This window comes from Planococcus citri, chromosome 3, assembly GCF_950023065.1.
Source record: "Planococcus citri chromosome 3, ihPlaCitr1.1, whole genome shotgun sequence".
Taxonomy (NCBI): Eukaryota; Metazoa; Arthropoda; class Insecta; order Hemiptera; family Pseudococcidae; genus Planococcus; species Planococcus citri.
The window spans coordinates 5,736,044-5,757,418 of record NC_088679.1 but is presented as its reverse complement, the minus strand read 5'-3'; the positions used below and the strand labels follow the sequence as shown (position 1 = coordinate 5,757,418).

General features: G+C 33.3%; 2 long non-coding RNA genes across 2 annotated transcripts in view; both read right to left on the bottom strand.

Annotated features, from left to right (window-relative positions):
• Nucleotides 1–21,375, bottom strand: part of LOC135841868 (uncharacterized) — a 312,604-nt gene that overhangs the window by 156,410 nt on the left and 134,819 nt on the right. The window lies entirely within an intron of this gene.
• Nucleotides 2,074–18,938, bottom strand: LOC135838383 (uncharacterized). Its single transcript, XR_010557398.1, has 2 exons — nucleotides 18,701–18,938; nucleotides 2,074–16,715 (listed from the first exon to the last, which is right to left on the bottom strand). It is a non-coding gene; the product is annotated as an uncharacterized LOC135838383 (long non-coding RNA).

Below are 21,375 nucleotides of genomic sequence, written 5' to 3'. Positions count from 1 at the left end.
CATTTTTGAGCATCTGAAAATATGTACCTAAAAATGAATTTTGAACGCCATCGCAAGGCTGAATTTTAGAAATCGAATTCCATTTTTCATTGTTTCTTGTTGACGTTGATAATTTTTGAAAATTTCAATTTGGGGTTAGTACTACGTAGGTACTGCAGTAGCCGCTGAAATTTGATCCAGTAAAGATGAAACTTGATGTTTGAATTTGCATCCTATTTTCGATCTTCGCGGCTGAATGGGAACAGATTTGAGCCACTCTGGAGCCTCCAACGGATTTCTCTGAAGAAACTCGAGAATACATAGTTTAATCTATAACCATCAATTTAGGACCATTCTCCAAAACCTGTTCCTATCAAAATGGGCCCAAATTCATATTTTTCTTCGAGAAACGATTGATAAAAAATTGAAAATAAAGGAAAAAGTATGAATTTGGGCCCATTTTGATAGAAACAGCGAATGACAAAAAAAATTGAAAATGAAGGAAACGAGCAGATAAACCCACCTAAATAGAAAATTAAGGGCCCTAAGGTGTCCTGAATTTTTCATAATATCACCATTTAGTATTATAATTTGTAAAAACGTTCAGATGCCCAACTTTAAGAAACCATTCAACTTCAGAAATGAATTTTTTCTCACTTAGATGAACATGCAGTGGCCCTCAAAATGCGATGGTAGTTGCAGGAATAGGTATGACCTAAAACAGTTTTTGGGAAAACTTTGTTTTCCATCGTTGCCAGTTGCCAGTTGCCACTCGGGTCGAAATTGAGTTTATAAATAAGAATGTAATTCATATCAAATCAGGGTTGTGAACTAACACGATCCAAATTTATCAATTCTGATCAAAAAATACCACTTCGCCTTGCATAATTTTTTTATTACCTATTTTCAATTGCTCAGTTTCAGTTAACCAATTTCTACATGATATAAGTACCTATCCAACTCTTTGAAAATTCTCTCAACACCTTGATTTTCTATACAAATAATAAAGTATCCATACAATTACGAGACTCGCACGCACTTAAACCTGCACCCATCACAGTCCAAAAATACAGTTACAATCGAGTTTAATCGGACTCGTAAAACTTAACGTTTGTTTTTTCCAATTCTGGCGCCAATTAAATTAAATCAAATCGCGAGTCGCTTTTACTTTCCATTGCGCATCGTTTATTAAGTAAAAATCAACTGCGAAGTACAGTAACTAATAATATTGATTTTTAATTTTTATGGAATAATTAAACGTTATAAGAGTGAAAGGATGCGTAACTAAACATAAACAAATAACAGAATCGCACGATGATGATCATCATCATAATATAATAATGTCATTTCGAATACCAGATTGTCAAGTGTTTTATAACGGTTCGGCGCATTTTTTGTTGTTGTTTCGTTTACTTGTACCTAAGTACTTACTACTTACTGACACGATGAGTAACGTTTTATAGATTATTCCCTCGCGTACTACAATCAAACCAGTTGCATGCTTACGAAAAGATCATTAATTGATTTCTATAGTCTTGAGTGTAATTGAAAGCTGGAGCGTACTTACAAAGTGAAAATTTTGTACACACAATTCGATCCTTACGTATATGTAGACCCTGTGTCTTTCGCGAAATTCAGCGAAGTATGAGAAGTTGCCTATGCCAAGTCTTGACAGGTATTCTTTTCAATAAAGCATTTTATTCACTCCAACGTTACCTAATGAAAGAAGACAATCAAGCAATGCAACGCAAAACGCCACCTTTTCGTAATACTACGAACTAAACTAGAATGGGTCTGCAAGGAGGATCAATCTGCTGCAGATCTTCCTACAAAAATACAGAACATGTGGTCCATTTTTCAATGGGAGAGTGAGTAAAGGATTTAAAATTCGCCACTTGAGTACAAATTCTTGAAAAAATAAGTCAGACTTGAGATCTAAAACAAATATTTTTCTTTTCAGTTTTGAGTAGTGTACCTGCCTGTGCAGTGCTTCTTTCTCATCTGGCACATCTTGCTGTATCTGTGTCTATCCTGGTCTCACCCCCCCCCCCCCCCATTAAAAAAATCAATTCTTCATGAAAAACAAAACAAACATAAAGTCGAAATAAAATTTTTACTGATGATTAACAAACTTTACAAACAACATACAATACATATGAAGAGTGATATTCCAAAACTCGCTTTGTCCATTTTTATCAAAGTTGGGTTTTCAGTGGTACCTGGTAGATGAAGTATTAACTCACATTCCTACATCATCAACCTACCAAAATGAGGTGTTAAACTCACCTAAATAGCCAATTCACTAAAAATTAAAAAAAAAATAATGTTCCAAAACGCGTTTTGTCCGTTTTTATTGAAATTTTTTTCAGCAGTATTTAGTGGATGAAATGTATACCTACACTCCTACATCATAAATCTACTCAAATAAAGTGCTAAACTCGCCTAAAAAGCCAATTTACCCGTCTAAAGGGAAACTGTTTTTCCTCTCTCCTGAAAAGTTGTGAAAATGGACAAAGCAAGTTTTGGAATATCACTCTTCATATATAAAAATAAATCTTTACAAACTTTTATCGCATATTATACATATATACTATACCTAACACAGAAAAAAAAATTGAAAAAAAGAATAGGTAGATAAGTAGGTAATTACATTCTTAAATATATATATTATAACAAAATAAATTGAAACGGTGAAAATTCAGTTAAATAAACTGCATACCTACCCTGATCAAATAAATACCTGATATAAAGAGGGAGTAATTTTTTCAATTTTTCTACATTTATTTTTTGATCCCATTCAATTTTTTTAAATTTAACTTTTTTTCCTCAACATTTATTTTAGGAATACTGAAATAGTATTCGTATTCTGATCATTTTATTTTATAAACACTCGTCACCCTACAACTGATAAAAGGGAGGATGGGTCTCGGTGTAGGTATCAGAAAAATTATAATTGAAGCATGTGTTTCCAAAACGCACTAAGTCCATTTTCAAAGATTCTGAGGTTGCAAGGCCATCTAGCATAAAGTTGCGGCCCAAAATGGCTGATTTTTTGATATGTTGTGTCTAAGGGTCTTGGCTAGAACATATCAAAAAATCAGCCAATTTGGTCCACTTCTACGTTTCCAAATTGTACTAAGTACCATGAATTTCTTATCAATATTTTTTTGGACTTAGTGCGTTTTGGAAACACATGCTTCAATTTTAAAATTCACACTAGCATGTCTCTCATTATGGCTAAAAACAAGTCATACCTGCACCTACTTGTAAATGCAGCAACATTATAGCTAGTAGGAACTTTCATAAACTCATTGAAAAATCTCGAACTCAAAGGAAATTTGCCTCTTGTTGTATCATCATTTCTAAAGCATTTGACATTTAGAATCTGACTAACACAACATACCTACTCTGGTGATTTTTATTTATACCTACTTATTACTTTTGAATCAGTTATTGTACTATGCAAAGTTTAATTATATGCAAAATAAAATTTTTCAACGTAAAATGAATGAATAATTCATCAAATAGACCACACATTTTATGAAAATTCAATAAATTAAATATTAATGTGACAGAATAATGAATTTAAAATTCAAATATTATAAGTAAATAAAATTTTACGTATCAATTATTATTTTTTAATTTGAGGTTTTATTTTCAAAATAATTATTCTTCAAATCTTACAATAAGTAGGTAGTTTTTTGAACTTGATACATGTTTCTGTAAATATTGTCGTTTTTAATTTATTGAAAATTGTTGTATTTTTTATCCCATTTATTTTACCTATTTGATCGCAAATGCTAGGTATTTGGTTTTAATCGAAAAGCCAACTGGTTTTAAACGTTACTGGGTCTAACGCCACGCCCACTAAAAGGTGGATAACGAGACGAATGAGACGAACTCATATCTCATTCTTTTTATCTTCGTTGGTCGGACAACATGTCCTGTTTTATGCGTTTCCGCAATTTTTTTTTTTGTAAAGTTTTTATGTAATTTTTGGTGTAAATATATTTTTATGTGTTTTTACCTGACGAGTCTCTTCATTTCACTCAACCCTAAATTTAGCAAATTATGCTAAAACAATACATACAATGCACTGAATTATTGAAAAGTTACATTGTCATTAGAGTAATATAGATCTGATACAAGTATGCCATCTTAATTGTCATACTTTGTAAGGTATGTTGTAAGCCAGGACTAGGTAAAGTAAAAATCTCTGATAAATTTATTTTGGGTGCCATATATCAGCACAACAGATTAAGTGACTTCAACGACAGAAAATACGTTTTTTGCAAGATAGATGCTAACGTCTCAAAACCACTTTTTTAATGACAGAAATACTAGTTTTCGACCATTGCATGACAACAAAAATTCAAGTGCATGCCGGCGCATGCCCAACAAATGGAATGAAATGCATCGACAATTTTGGTAATAAACAACAAAATCAAGATAAAAATTACAAATTTGTTCACAAAATTTAAAATTTGAAAAATTATCAATTATTAAAAATGTCAGCGTTGCATTGCGTCATGTGGTATATGAAATAATGGGCAGAATCTGGTTGATTAGAAACGATGTACGTATTCGGTATAATGTACACAATTCAACTGTCTCAGTATAAACTTACTCATGGTCTAACTTACTCTAATACTCCCATATAGCGCTGACAATCACGTCATACTTTGTCCTACTTACTCATTCTCACACTCCTCAAGCTATTCCTCGAACTCGGACTCATCCGACTAGCTTACTCTTTGTAAACTCCGATTCTCATACAACACGCCGCGCCAATAAGGCAATAAGTAAGTTTTAATAACCCATTTTGAGTTATCGGGCTATTGAAATAATTTCATCAGGTAATCAGGCATTCACTTGCTCGAGACTTGAGTTTTATGTTTGTTGTACCAGGTCTGTCGTTCAATGTTATCATTTTAATGATCAAAACTGTCGTTAAATTGCTGTTTTCCAACAACCATGTTTTGTCGTGGGATTTTCCTGTCGTGCAATTCACTTAATCTGTCATTCAATTAGGTAACGTTTTCCCATTTACTTTTTGATCCCATATATTTGGCCATTTGTTACTTAATTTTCTTTAAATAATAATTCATTAAAAATTTCATTTTGTAAAATAATTTTATTTCTTTAAATTTACCTTTTCTCCCTCAACATTTATTTAGGAATACTGAAACAGTATTCTGATCATTTTATTTTACAAATACTCATCTCCCTGCAACTAATAAAGTTTTCCCCCTTTTTTTTTTTTTTGATCCCATTGGCCATTCGTTACTTAATTTTCTATAAATAATAATTCATTAAAAATTTCATTTTGTAAAATAATTTTATTTCTTTAAATTTACCTTTTCTCCCTCAACATTTACTTGGGAATACTGAAACAGTATTCTGATCATTTTATTTTACTAATACTCATCTCCCTACAACTATATATAATAAAAGGGAGGGTGGGTCTCAGTGTAGGTATCAGAAATATTATAATTTTAAAAATCACACTAGCATATCTCTCATTGTGGGTAAAACCAAGTCATACCTACACCTACTTGTGCATGCAATATAGTAAAACACAAAATCAGCAACATTATAGCTGGTAGGCACCACTATAAACTCATTGAGAAATCTCGAGCTCAAAGGAAATTTGCCTCTTAATCTGACTAACAGAACATAATTACTCTGGTGATTTTTATTTATACTTATTATTTTTGAATCAGTTATTGTACTGTGCAAAAATTTGATTACTTATATACAAAATAAAATTTTTTAATGCAAAATGAATGAATAATTCACCTCAAAATCAAATTCATTAGAACTCATCAGTAGTTCCTTCCAAAATAACGTAGGTACTTGAAAAGAAATACAAATGGTAAATACCGGTTTTTACAGCGAGCAACTTTTTTCTCCTCTGTAGTAAGATACGGTAAACTTTGTGTAGTCGTGTTGGTTCGTATCAGGTTGATTCAGAGTGAAGTTAAGTACCTATGTACCTACTAATAGGTATTTATTGTTCAAATCGAATTAGAAAATCGAAATTCCTCTGTTTTATTTGTAATAACTCAATATATCTATACTAGGTTAATTTGCTGCGCAACTGCAGTTGCAAACCTGTCTAGTGATACTCATAAGTTTTATTGTAAGCTAGGTAAAGTAAAAATCTCTGATACATTTACTTTGGGTGCCACATATCGGCACAACAGATTAGGTAAGTGATTTGAACGACAGAAAATAAGTGTTATGCACGACAGATGCTAACTTCTCAAAACCAATTTTTTAACAATGGAAAGAGTTTTCGACCATTGCATGACAACAAAAATTCAAGAAAATTAAGATAAAAACGACATATTTATTCACAAAATTTTAAATTTTAAAAATTATTAGTTATTAAAAATGTCAAGGTTACATTGCGCCATGTGGTATGAAATAATGGGCAGCGTCTGGCTGATTAGAAACAATGTATTCGCCATTTGGTATAATGTACATTGTACACAATACAACTGTCTCAGTATAAACTTACTTACTTATGGTCTAACTTACTCTAATACTCCCATATATGTAGCACTGACAATCACGTCATATTTTGTCCTACTTACTCATTCTCACACTACTCAAGCTATTCCTCAAACTCTGACTCATCCTGCTAGCTCACTCTCTGTAAACTCCGATTCTCATGCAACACACCAATAAGTATGTTTTAGTATCCCATTTTGAGTTATGGGGCTATTGAAATAATTTCATCATGTAATCAGGCATTCCCTTGCTCGCGGCCTGAATTTCATGTTTGTTGTACCGGGTCTGTTGTTCAATGTTGTCGTTTTAATGATCAAAACTGTCCTTATCGCTGGTTTTCAACAACCATGTTTTGTCGTGAGATTTTCCTGTGGTGCAATTCACTTAATTTGTCATTCAATTAAAGTTGTCCATTTATTTTTTGATCCCATTGGCCATTTGTTACTTAATTTTCTTTAAATAATAATTCATTAAAAATTTTATTTTATAAAATAATTTTATTTCTTTGAATTTATTTTTTCTCGCTTAACATTTATTTAGGAATACTGAAACAGTATTCTGATAATTTTATTTTACAAATACTCATCTCCCTTCTCACTACAACTAATAAAAGGGAGGGCGCGGGCAGGTCTCAGAGTAGGTATCAGGAATATTAAAATTTTAAAAATCACACTAGCATGTCTCTCATTGTGGCTAAAACCAAGTCATATACCTACACCTACTTGTAAATGCAATATACAACACAAAAAACAGCAACATTATAGCTAGTAGGCACCATTATAATTAACTCATTGAAAAATCTCAAGCTCAAAGGAAATTTGCCACTTGTTGTACTCGTATCATCATTTCTAAAGCACTGAACATTTAGAATCTGACCAACACATCTTACTGTGGTAATTTTTATTTATATCTATGTACTTATGTGCTTATTATTTTTGAATCAGTTAATGTACTAAGCAAAGTTTGATTATATTTAGTGGTATCTGAATGAATGTCATTCCCAAGGTGCCTCAAAGACTTTAATTACATATATCCCTGGTGTCACAACATACCCTCGAGTATGTTGGTGCCACAATGTTGAAAAAGTATAGGTAAGTAGTTAAGTACATATGTATATTTATAATAAAATTTTTCAACGTCAAATGAATAAATAATTTCCTTAAAATTGACCACACATTGTATGAAAATTCAATAATTTTTATATATCAATGTGACAGAATAACGCATTGAATGTAAAATTTTTAAAATTCAAATATAAATAAAATTTTACCTATCTATGTACCTACTATTATTTCTTGATTTGAAATTATATTTTCAAAATTATTATTCTTCAAATCTTACAATAAGTAGGTACTTTTTTGAACCTATAGGTACTTAGTATTGTTTTGGACTTGATAATATGGAACACAACTACATTTGCAAATCTAGGTACTGAATTTGTGACATTTCATTGGCATAAGCTTTGTTGTATGCTAGGACTAGGTAAAGTAAAAATCCCTGATAATTTACTGTCTGGTGGCAATGTTTCAATATGAGATGGTAGTTCTACCATACTAATTGTAAGTAATCTTTTAATATTTTAACACTGTGGTACTGACAATTCTAAATCTTCAAAAGAGCAAAAAATTAAAAATGAAAAAGTACCCGGGGAAAAAAGTTCAAACTTGGCCATACATGATCATGTATGACGACTTCATACATGATTATACTAAAAAATTGTCCCCCACATGCTCATGTATGGATAATTTGTATGAAATTGCATGTTTTATATCATACATTTTATTCTATAATCTAGAAAAGTGTCTATAATCTAGAAAAATGTCTGAAATTCATTTATCCACATTTGTCTTGCATACTTAGCACATCTTATGTACTTATACCATTCAGCAAATCATCTCATATATTTTATACTGACGTTCAATAATCAATATTTTTATTACAGTAAAACCTCGATAAGTGCAAACTCAAGGGACAGGAAAAATTATTGCACTTATCAAGTTTTTCACTTAAAAAGGTTTGCACATAGCAAGGTTATTTTTCCACAATTTGCACTTATCAAGGTAAGCAATTCACAAAGGTTTAATTCTCCTGCAATTTCCATTGCCTACGCAATTTTGCACTTATAGAGGTGAAACGTTCAGCAACTTGCACTTATAGAGGTTAGATTCACCTACAATTTCTATTGTCTAGGTAGTTTTGCACTTATAGAGGCAAAACGTAGAGCAACTTGCACTTATAGAGGTTAAATTCGCCTACAATTTTTATTATATGTAGAGGTAATTTTGCACTTATAGAGGTGAAACATACAGCAACGTGCACTTATAGAGGTGAAAGTGCTTTCTACCGCCAAAAAATTGTTGCACTTATCGAGGTTACTATTTGCACTTATGAAGGTGAATTTACATGGTAAATTGACTGTTGGGACCAGGGATTACATTTTTGTTGCACTTAACGCGAATTTGCAGTTATTGAGGTTGCACTTATCGAGGTTTTACTGTATAAAAATTCATACATTCTCGAATTTAAAGTATGATCATACATGTTCATGTTAAAAGAAATCCCCACATTTTCACATGATCATGGTTACACTAAATCATACTTGATCATACATGATCATATATGACATGTATGATCATGTGGGGGACAATTTTTTAACATGAGCATGTATGGAAACATCAGTTTGTGTTTGATCAAAATTGATCATGTATGGCCAAGTTTGAACTTTTTCCCCCGGGTAGGTAAGTTGTTAAGTACTTACATATATATTTATAATAAAAAATTTTAACATCAAAATGAATAAATAATTTACCCAAAATTGACCACACATTGTATGAAAATTCAATAATTATTATAATGTGACAGAATAACGCATTGAATTTAAAATTCAAATAATCATAATTAAAATTTTACCTATCTATGTACTATTAAGTATTTCTTGATTTGAAATTATATGTATTTTCAAAATTATTATTCTTCAAATCTTACAATAAGTATTGTTTTGGACTTGATAATGTGGAATGCAACTACTATTGCTAACTTAGGTACTGAATCGGTGACATTTCATTGGCATAAAGCTTTGGTGTATACTAGGACTATAGGTAAAGTAAAATCCCTGATAATTTACTGCCTGGTGGCAATGTTTCAATATGAGATGGTAGTTCTACCATACTAATTGTAAGTAATCTTTTAATATTTTAACACTGTGGTACTGACAATAATTCAAAATCTTCAAAAGAGCCAAAAATTAAAAATGTCGTTTTATTGCTGTATCGTTGTAGTTAATTTAAAGTTACATGTTGAAAAAATACCTAAATTCCATGACTGAATTGCACCCTGAACTTAGGCAGTATGTTGGAGTCTGATTACAGTAATGATAATGGAATGAAATGATGTGTTTTGCACGCCAGGACATTTTACGTAATCATAACCAAAACATTCAAAACTTGCAACACCAAATGCGGCTTAATCGACTCCAAAATGTATGAATTGCAAAGATCAACCTGATAAGAATGCAATAATCTAGGATGTACAAAACATGCATTCGAATTTCATAAAAATACATTCACTACTGAAGTTTCAGAAAAATTATTTTGTAAGTAATCTTTTACTATTTTGTCAAATTATCTCATACTTATGTCTGCTGACAGTGCTGACATGTTTGGAGATTTCCGACATTTACTTATCAATACCTACTTAAAATGATTAAATTTAATTGATTCAATTTTAATACTCGTAGATAGGTATAAGTATAAACGCGTTCTATGTATTGTCCCATTTAGCGATTTCCTTTGTTAAAATTTATTAGCGTTAATTAAAGCCTTCCTCGAGTTTCATTTCTTTTCAGCAAAAACCAGCTGGATAAAAATGTAAGTCGGTACTAGAGCTTTACATGACCAATTCATATGTACTTTGGATCTTTGTGCTGGTTGTTAAATAATTATGACTTCTTGATAATATACGTATCTACTAATTTAATCAGAGTGTCTACTGAAATCAAAAAATAAAATTTTCTTCTTGCCTTCTTTGTGCTGTTTTCTTGTTTTCAAACATGAAATTTTGTATCCCTCCTCATATTTAAGCATAGATAATCTTTGATAACCCCCCTCCCAAAAAAAAACATTTTTCTCAAAAATTTAGGTAGGTATTCGTTGAGGCAAGGAAGTAATCAAAATCTCAGATGAAAAAAAAATAATAATAATAAAAAAAAAACCGTAATAAAAACAAACATTGGGTAGCAAAATCTTAAACTTGATAACAAAACAATCATTTTAATCAAAATTAATATTCACAGTACCTCGCGAGTAGGTAACAAAATCACCTAATAAAACGAATACAATTCAATTCAAAGATGAAAACAATAACAAAATTAAAAGTAAACGCAGAGGCGTATCGAAGACATGTTACTGGGGGAGGGGGGGTGTATGTATCATTTCATTTTGCCGACAAAAAATTGTAGTTTTTCCAACAAAAATCAAAATTTTAACGTGCTGTGCGTTTACAGGATGAAACCACAAAGGGAGTTTTAATTTTTATTTGTGATGTAGGAAGAGGAGGGGCGGGAGATAACCCCAGATTTTTAGACATGAAAAAATCGACATTTCAGGTAATTTTTCGAAAACCTTGCGTAATGAATCATCATTTTATTGAAACGAAAATAAAATTAGTGCTCGAGAAAAGCGAGAGCGAAAATTTTTCAAAAAAATTAGTCCAAAAAAAAAATAACGACCATTTTGAAAGTATGTTTTATTTCACATTATTTTTCACCGGAGCACTAAAGTATCAAAAAATTCGAAAAGTTAGTGCTTCTGTTCAGAAAAAAAATGAATGAGTCACACTTTTCAAATGATTTTGGTATTACGGGTATTTCTGGAATTTTTCTATTCAATTTTTGAATTCTTACAATTTTTGATAGTAGCACCTTGAATAGCCCGAATGAAGCGACGGCAAAAGCTTTGGAAAATTTGTAATTCGAAAAATATAACAATATCAATTTCAATGAAAGAATTCGATTTTTCTGATCTCAACATTTTTCGAAATTGGCGGGATAGTTTCAACTTTTTCGAGATTATTGGTGTGAATTCTTTTGGAAATTTTCTCGCTTTTCGAAGGAATTTCTAGATATGTATATTATTATTCTCTTGCTTTCTTGGCACCCATGTCAATTTCTCGAATTTTTCTCGCATTCTTGTTATTTTCTTGCCAGTAGACACTCTGGTTTTCAGTATTTTCAATTTTTCGTTATACTGGTACCTATTTGAATTTTTTTGTCACGTTATTTTCGTTATTTTTGTTATACAATTTTTTCGCTACAAATGCAATTTACATCGAATTATCAACAACAATGAGTAAAAAAGAAAGCGCCCGTAACGAAAAAATTGTAATGGAAATAACGAAAATGACGTTTAATTTTTTCTTTAAATTATGCCCATAATCCTGAAGTTCTGGTCTTTTCAAGTAACGATTCAGAGATGAATGGTCAATAGAGAAAGAAAATTCTACCAGTTTTAAGATTCCGGCGAATACACATGCAAATTGTGCAACGAATAGAATAGGGTGCGCAAATTACACGTTTGAAGTTCATAAATAGGTAGCTTATAGTTTTGTAAGTAATTTTACACACTGTATGTTTTGTCACAAATGCCGCAAATGATCGTAAGGTCGAGCGACGTTAAATAAAACCATTAAAAAAATAAATAAACAAAAAATAAGTTAATAAGGTGAGATTGAATGAAAAATCAGATGGGCGAAGTCCAATGGCGGTGCAGGGAATGAACCTCTGCATTCTTACGGACTCGAATTTTGAGAAAATTGAAAAATAATGAGACCAAACTGTCTCATAGGGAATTCAATCTCCAATGAGAAAGATCAATTATACTTTTCGCCGATTTTCAATAGGTTTGACGATCCGGATAATGCAAGAAAATTCAAAGTATGCCGAAATGAAAAGTATGGATTAATTTCTTCCTCTTTTTTTTCAAATATCACAACCTAATTTTTCATTCCAACTTCTCCTTTGAAAATTGGGTCGAGTACTTAATTTTGTGATATCTATACCCACCTTTTTCAAAATGTAGTTGGTATTTTGAGGTATTGAAACTACATTACCTATGCATATGTATTTAGGAGTTATTTTTTCAAATTCTAGATTTATTTTTTTATCTCATTTTATTACTTAATATTTCTTTAAAATATGTACTTAATAATCCATTAAAAATTCATTTTTTTAAATAGGTAATTTCATATTTCTTTAAATTTTCAACTTTTTGCACTCGACATTTATTTACCTAGGAATACTGAAATAGTATATTTTGACCATTTTACATATTATTTTATGAATACTCATCACCCTAGAACTGATAAAAGGGAGAATGGGTCTCTGAGTAGATAACAAAAAAATTACTTCACGTTAGTTGAACAATTTTGATCAAAACTCTTTGAAAAAACTCTCAATTCAACCGTCTTTTCATTTCAACTAATTTTTGAAAATAATCAAGCAAAGAGTAAAAACAAAAGGCAAAAAAGATCAAAACTCTTTGAAAAAACCCTCAATTCAACCGTCTTTTCATTTCAACTAATTTTTGAAAAGAATCAAGCAAAGAGTAAGAACAAAAAGCAAAAAAAGCTCCAAGTCCAACCATAGTAATTAAGATTGTATCAAGCATCATAGGAAATGCAGGTGAGTTGCATAATTAATGTATGTACCCGAAATAAGGTAGGCCCAGCTTAATTTATTTTCCAGGCATTCGTTCTTGAAATTTTTCAAAAATATCGATGTTTAGTTTCTAAAGATATCAAGTAACTATGTTCAGCTGGATTGTACTCAAATTTTTCTCACAAAAAGTAACTTTAGTAACCAAAAAAGCTGGAATAAGTAACCAAAAAGTATCCAAAAAAGTGACCATAAAAATTTTCAATGTAAAAAATATAGGTGAGGTGACCGAGAAACTTTAATCCGTAAAAAACATTACATTTTATTTTCAGAGGTGTGATGAAGCGATGTGTAGTGGGGGGAGTGCAAAATTCTCACAACTTTTCACGCTAGATTTTCCCAACTTTGAACTCCAGACTCACTCCCTCTCCCCCCCACCACATGATTTTTCCAAATAATTGGTCAGATAAAATGCCATTTCAATCTCCAAATTTTAGCAGTGACCCTGCGCCAATGGGGGTTCCTCGACCCTCTCGACCCCCCTTGCTACGCCTCTGCCTTGCTAATGGGCCCCCCTGCACTTAATATCATCATCATCGGGTCGGTGTAACCGCTCGAGGTGGTATCGCGTACAAATCAACGTGTGGGTACCCAGGGTTGATTGACTTGAGCGTTCTCAATCCTCACCCGTGGCTCTTATGTATTTACTATCTTATCTTTAATTTTCTAACCGTATTAAAAATACAGGTTCTCTCGAGGACAGAAAGGAAACACCGTGCGAGGGAACCGTACATAATAGGCATAAAACGACTGCCAAAAATAGTGGTGAAGCCAGGAGGCAATTTTATGGAGCTAAATTGCTCGGGAGGAGGTACAGTATACTTTTTGAGATAATTTAACATTGTTAGGCACATTAAATTAAAAGGTACTCATATCTACTATTGTTGACTGTTCATTTACAGGGAATCCAAAACCAAACATAGAATGGTACAAAGATGGGATGCCACTGCCAATAACTTTCAATCTATTTGACATGGAAAATGGTACGGTCCTTTAAAAAGGAATACGCGCGGCAAAATCATTCTGGGCTACATACTTGTATTTTATCTGTGACGTAGCTCATGAGATTCTGTTTCTAGCTAGACTCTTTGAGGAGGTGATTGGGCCAATATCTTACCCTCTCACTCTCTTTGAAGATAGTACATCAGCGATGTCCATTTGCAAAAACTCAACCAGTAAAGGAAGGGTTAAGCATATCGAATTAAAATATTTAAAAGTGAAAGAATATTTCCGAAGAAATATTCTCAAAGTAGTGAAAGTAAACTCAAAAGAGAATGATGTGTCAAACATGTATTCGAAGTACAGATCATTGGCAATGGACCCTAAAAATCGTCCATTAGCAATTAAGTAAGTATATTAATTTTTTTTTAATTTATAAATAATATATATATAGTTTGTAAGAGGTGGTGAGTGCCGAAGAAATATAAATAGGCATTTTCCACCTCATATTTCCACATGTCTGTAGATAGGGGTTCAGTGTAGCTAGTAGTTTGTTAACCTGTAAATATGTCCCTTAACATGTATATATTTTTCCTTAACGTATATATGTATATTTTTTATTCCCCAACCAAACAAGAAGAAACCCAAGAAGAAAAGAAGAAGCCAAATAATCCGATGATCGAATTTCAAGACAAATTGGATAACTAGGTATAGCCTATAAATGTAACATATTACGAGATAGATTAATTAGAGAATAATAACAATCTTAAATATGAGTAGTCAGTGAGAAGCCAGTACCAAGTGCACTGACTACCCCACAAATATCCCAATGTACCTCGTGGACTATAACTAGGAGCCCCAACTTTTTGGGACCACCCCTAGGTGAAATCACTCCCCCTTCAAACTTCACCCAGAGACGGTTTGGGGGCTCGGTTGGCTGTCATACAGGTATACGTGGATAACGACTCCTGGAACTTGGCAGGGACCGGGCCTTAGGCAACCGCCTAGGGGCTTGGGCATGGGTGGGAATTCGTCTCACTCTCCCCTTTCCCCTTCCCGTACCTTGTCTTAATCTTGGGGTGAAGCTGTAATTTTACTTTGGCGATAGTATTAATACTCTAGTAGACTTAAGATTTTAAGATTGTTTTTCTATCATTTTGAATGAAAACCCTCGGCGGCGTCTAGTGCGATCGACCGGGGTTTATAATGATAAAAAAAAAGCTGAACTTTGGTATACTATTCCATTTTTGTACCCAGAACACGAATCTATGGTGTCCCCACCTGTCTCTACTGAGCTTCTCTCCCAATTGTGGATTTTAGCCTCCCAAATGAGGTTTTTCGCCCATTTGTCTCAAAATTGTGGTCCTATAGCTCAAAAATGGGAGTCTATCAGAGTTTTTCCCATCAGATGACCCATGAGCCAATTTTGTCCTCCTAAGGGGGTGGACCTATAGTCAGTTTCAAGAAAATTAGCGTTGAATGGTGAAACAGGGGGGGGGGAGCTGAATAATTTTGGTAGATATATATACTGGCTTATTTTTGTACTCTGAACACGAATCCGTGCGTGGAGTCCCCACCTGTCCCGAGTGAGCTTCACCCTGATTGTAGACTCTAGCCACCCCCCCACATCACATGACCCATACACCAACTTCATTCCCCCCTATCGGGGGGGGGGGTGAACCGACAGTCAATCGAAAACAGGGGTTTTTTCAATATGAGTCATGATAGGTATGAAACACATGTTCTTTTTATCAATTTTTACCTGAAATGAAGCGAATTATATTATTTAATATTCACGTTTCGTAATGCCCACTCAAGATAACTTTTATATTAAGAAAGGAAGTTTCGCAATCTGTTCAGTTTGGAGTTTATTGAATTTCTTGGATCACAAGTTGCCGGTTAAGCGAACCTGTGCTTACAAATATTCGATGGTATTTTCTCAGATTGCCTCTAAATTAAAAGGAACCGAGAAAAAAGTAAAATAAAAAATAAGGTACCATTATAAAAATACGTAAAATATTGAACATGTAGGTAGCCAATTTGTGGAAGTTAATTCCTATATTTGAGAACGGTTTGAATTTCAACTGGATAAGTGAATTATTCGTCGTCGAAAAGATGAATCCGTTATAATTAATTTTCCTACGCTTGTGAGGTGATCCGACTCCAAACATACAATGGCACAAATCACGGTCAAAAAACCACTTAAATATTATGCAATCATGCACATTTGCAGTTTTGAAAAAATGACGAAACTCCTTCTTTCTTGTTGAATTTTAAAACCCATAATGTGTGTTTTTTTCAACCGATCAACAATAATATAATTCCGCAGTAAGTAAGTTTTTCAGTTTTTGGAAAAGGACTGGAACGGAATCCATCTTTCAAATTGACTCTCTAGAAATTTCATTATTTTCTTCATATTCGTAGGTACAGATTCGAAATAATAGTGCTAGACACTCATCGTCTTTATAATGCCATTTCTCGCAGTGATGAAGGTTGGTATTCGTGCAATGTTGAAGATGACAAAGGAAATAGAGCATTCGTCGATGTAATTTCAATTACACCTCTCTTACTTCTGAAACACCATCAAAAAAGGGAGTGATCGCATTCGAAAATAAATTCAAAGTATAATAAGTATAGGTCTATAGGTAGGTAAACTCCTAAAGAAATTCAAGAAGCCTACGAGAGAAAATTAATGCTTCAAAACATAGCATTCATTAAATTTTTCACATCGTGACAATTGGATGAAATCAGAATTTGTAAACTGGGTAAAAATTTTCGTTTTGGAACCTTTGAAATTTTGGTTGAAGAATAAAAACTTATACCTACCTACTAAGTACATACTTATAGGTATTTTCATGTAGCATCAACATTTTTTTAACTGTACAAAAATTTTCGTTTTAAAACACAACCTGGACTTGCGTGGAAAAAACGTGATTTTTTTTTATAATTCATCAGGGTGCCTAACAAGATCTGAAAACTAAAAAGAAAGATCTTGGAAGGACTTTTTGGAAGATGTACTGATACTCCCCTTCCCACATTCATTTTCACAAAATCGCCCAAAAAAAGCTTCAAAAATTTATAATTTTTAAAAGAATCAGAAAAATAATCGAAAAAATTAATCTTAAGCTTACATCAAACAATGGAAATAATCAATCAGGGTGTCCATTATTTTTGGAAAGTCATTTTCCCTCAATTATCCAGACAATTTTTTCCAATTTTCTATACTTACCCCGCACTTTAATTAATAAAGAAGAAGATTTAAAACAAAAAAAAATTAAACACGCAAGCCGGAGGAGGGGGTGAATTGAGTACAAAAATGACAAATAAAAATTCAAAAATGCCGAATGAAAAACCAAAATTAATGGAGAAATTTGTTCGATTTAAAATGAGAAATAAGTTTGGTCCAAGTGAAGCGAGGGCGAGAGTTTTTGAATTTTTTTTTTTTTTTTGAGAACCGAAAAATTGATTTTTTGGTTTTTGAAATTTTAGAATTGGAATGATGTGTTTCGAAGGAAGTTGTCTACTTTTTTTTTGGGGGGGGGGACAAAGAATATAGGCTCGAGCGAAGCGAGTGCGAAAGCTTCTGAAAATTTATACTTCGAGAGGCATAAAAACGAGGGTTTTTTTTTAAAATGAGGACGAGTAGTTAATTTTTTGGCTTTTAAAATTTTAGAATTTGAATTATTTTTTTTTGTAAGGAAGTTGATTTTGAAAAAGAAAACAGAAAAGGCCCAAGCGAGGATGAAAGCTCTTGTAAATTTGTATTTCGAGAAGCCTAAAAACTGTGTTTTTTTCGAGAGAAGTTCATTTTTTCGTTTTAAAACTCGATTTTTATCATCTAGAAATTTTCATCTCGCTGTTGAAAAAGATAAGAAAATAAGCCCGAGCGAAACGAGTGAAAAAGCTTTCGAAAATTAGCGTTTCGAGAAAAAAAAATGGTTTTCTTTCATCACACCCTTATCCAAAATTTTCAATTGATCGTTTTTTCAAAATTCCGGTGATTTTGCGTGAAAATTACTCAAGTCCCTGACTTTTTCAGACCGACCAAATTCCCTGACTTTTCCAGGTTTTCCAGTAGAATGGCATCCTGTCAATCGGTTTTCATTAACAAAATTATCATCAATGTTCGAAAACTACTGTAGATATTAATTGAAATAATACCTACCAAAATGAAATCCATTTCTCTAACTGCACAAGAACGATGCTACTAACAATCAATTTACAGAAAAATGAAGTCGACGAAAATTGTACAGAATTAAATTTTCAATTGTCATAATTGTCGTTAGTTTTTTTCTAGGAGGCTTAGTTTTTGATATATTTGGAAATTCGTCATTCCAAACCGCCCACAAAATCGCATAAAAACTCCAAAAAAAGGTCAAAGTTTCGCACAAGACGGTCGTAAACACTTTAAAATTTAGTATTCAGCACCATTTTTCACCCTGACCCTCTGCTTTTCACTTACCAAAACTTTAAACGCGAATAACTTGAATTTTACTTTTTGGCACTGAATTCTACGGATACAATTATTCAAAAATACAAAATTGAATACCTACTTACATGGAGTATACGTGGACGAAAATCCATCATTTGAAGCTCTGTGCTTAGGCTGGCAGGCTGTTATATCCACTGACTGAAGAACCGAATTTTAAAATAATTAAACTAGACGAGAACACGAATTCAAAATTCACTTCATCGTTTCTACAAAGAAAATGAAATCCGAACCGAGAAAACAGGATTATGTAGTTACGATCCCTGAAAATCCGCCATCTTTTACCGAGTGGTGGGAAGATGCATCAATTAAATTTAATTTAATTTCGCAATGCCACAATCATAACGGATGTTATTAATTACTTCTCAAACGGATACGTAGAACTTATGTATTTACGAGTACTTAATGTTTTGCTAACTGAATCCTACAAGTTGTCAAAGAATGCCTGGGTCACTCATTACATGTCAACTCAACCAACGTTTTTGAGTCATGTCTTTCGATTTCGCTCAATTTTTTTTACATACAATTTATACCCATCCAGTAAGTAAGCACCCCGCAATTAGTTATGGTCCCAGCGCCTTCAAGGGGCGGGTGGGGGGGGGGGTCTTCCATTATTTTTACATTGTCTAGAGGTACTCAACATCAGCAGCCCATTCCTCCAAAACTATGATACTTTGATAAAAACTGATTTCAGAGTTCGAAAGGGCATTGCATTTACAACTTTTTAAGAATTTTTAAATTTTCAAAAGTTGAAAGTTGAGCTTTCAAATTGAATGTTTAAATTTCAAAGCGGCGCTGTAAGTGGGAGCTACAATTTAAAATTTTGAAAAAGTTTCCATAGATGTACCTTTTGATGCTTTTTCGAAATATTCAAGTTTCGAGATGGGATCTTTTAATGGAAGGGGAGCACCCCCACCCCCAATTTTGGGCGAAACTTTTGAAAGAATATCTGGGGCATGTGATATATCGAATTGTATGTTTTTGGTGACGCTGAACACGAATATGACGTCAGATTTTTGATATGACGCCATCCATGGCCCCCAAGCACCTCCCCAAAGGGAATAAAAGTTCAAAACAGTGTTTTGCTCGTGTGACACATGGAATAGTATGTTTTTGATGACGCTGATCACGAATATGACGTCCGATTTTTGATTGGACACAATCCACGGCCCCCAGCACCTCCCCAAAGGGGTTAGCTCCAAAAAAAAATGGTTACATTCGTGTGACACATACAATAGTATGTTTTCGATATCGCTGAACACGAATATAGCCATAGTTTTTTAAATCGACCTCACCCATGGCCCCCAGAACCTCCCCGGATGAGTAAAAGTCCAGAAAAATTGTTGGGGGCTGTGGATGGGGCCCAATCAAAAATCTGACGTCATTTTCGTGTTCAGCGTCACCAAAAACATACTATTTCATGTGTCGCACGAACAAAACACTTTTTTGAACTTTTACCCCCTTTGGGGAAGTGCTTGGCGCCGTGGATGGGGTCCTATCAAAAATCTGACGTCATATTCGTGTTCAGCGTCACCAAAAACATACAATTCGATATATCACATGCCCCAGATATTCTTTCAAATGTTTTGCCCAAAATTGAGGGTGGGGGTGCTCCCCTTCCAATAAGAGATCCCATCTCGAAACTTAAATATTTCAAAAAAGCATCAGAGGGTACATCTATGGAAATTTTTTCAAAATTTTAAATGGTAGCTCCCACTTACAGCATCATTTTGAAATTTGAACATTCAATTTGAAAGTCCAACTTTCAACTTTTGAAAATTTAAAATTTTTTAAAAAGTTGTAAATGCAATGCCCTTTCGAACTGTGAAATCAGTTTTGATCAAAGTATCATAGTTTTGGAGGAATGGGCTGCTGAAGTTGAGTACCTCGAGACAATGTAAAAATAATGGAAGCCCTCCACCCGCCCCCTGAGGGGGCAGGGACCAAACCGATTGCGGGGTTCTTACTTACGGGGTGCCGGGTGGGTATATATTGAAAAAAAAAATTGAGCGAAATCGAAAGACATGACTCTCAAAATCGCCTTTTTTTGGTCGAGTTGACATGGAATTACCCGCCTGCAATTCATCAAATATGCTGCAGGAGTCATCTTAGGTGGCTCACAAGTTGCAGATTCGTAGTTTCAAGGAAGCCTCGGCATTCAAAGAACACATTTCTGACAAAACATTGTTCACAATCGAGGTGAATAAACACAGGCCACTTTGTAAATTTTAAACCAAGGGGCACAATCTTTTTTACATTTTGACAAATTCGCCACTTACAAAGATTTCTCCAATCATTACAACTATACTTCCCTTCTCAATTCAATAACCCTTGGGATACTGTCGTAGCTACACTTGCGATGCAATTACACAATCAACGAAACAACATCGACGACGACGGTGGCATTAAAGACAAAAAAAAAAACAACTATCGAGAATCCAATTGCGACGATTAATTACTAAATTACGGCGGCAAGAATCGCGTTACAGACGCGAAATAACGCAGCACAGAGCGCAGGAAAATCAACAGGCGATAATTTGGTTTAAGACCGTGACCTCTATTTCCTCGTCTGAGAAATAGAAACCATTTACGGATGAAGGCATTCGTATGCCGATGGAATTCAAAACATTCAAAACCGAATGAACCAGTTACAGAGAAAAATATAAAGTACGTATAATATGGAAAAACATAGTATAATACCATGCACGACGAAGACGACGAAATAATAATATAAGGAAGAAGA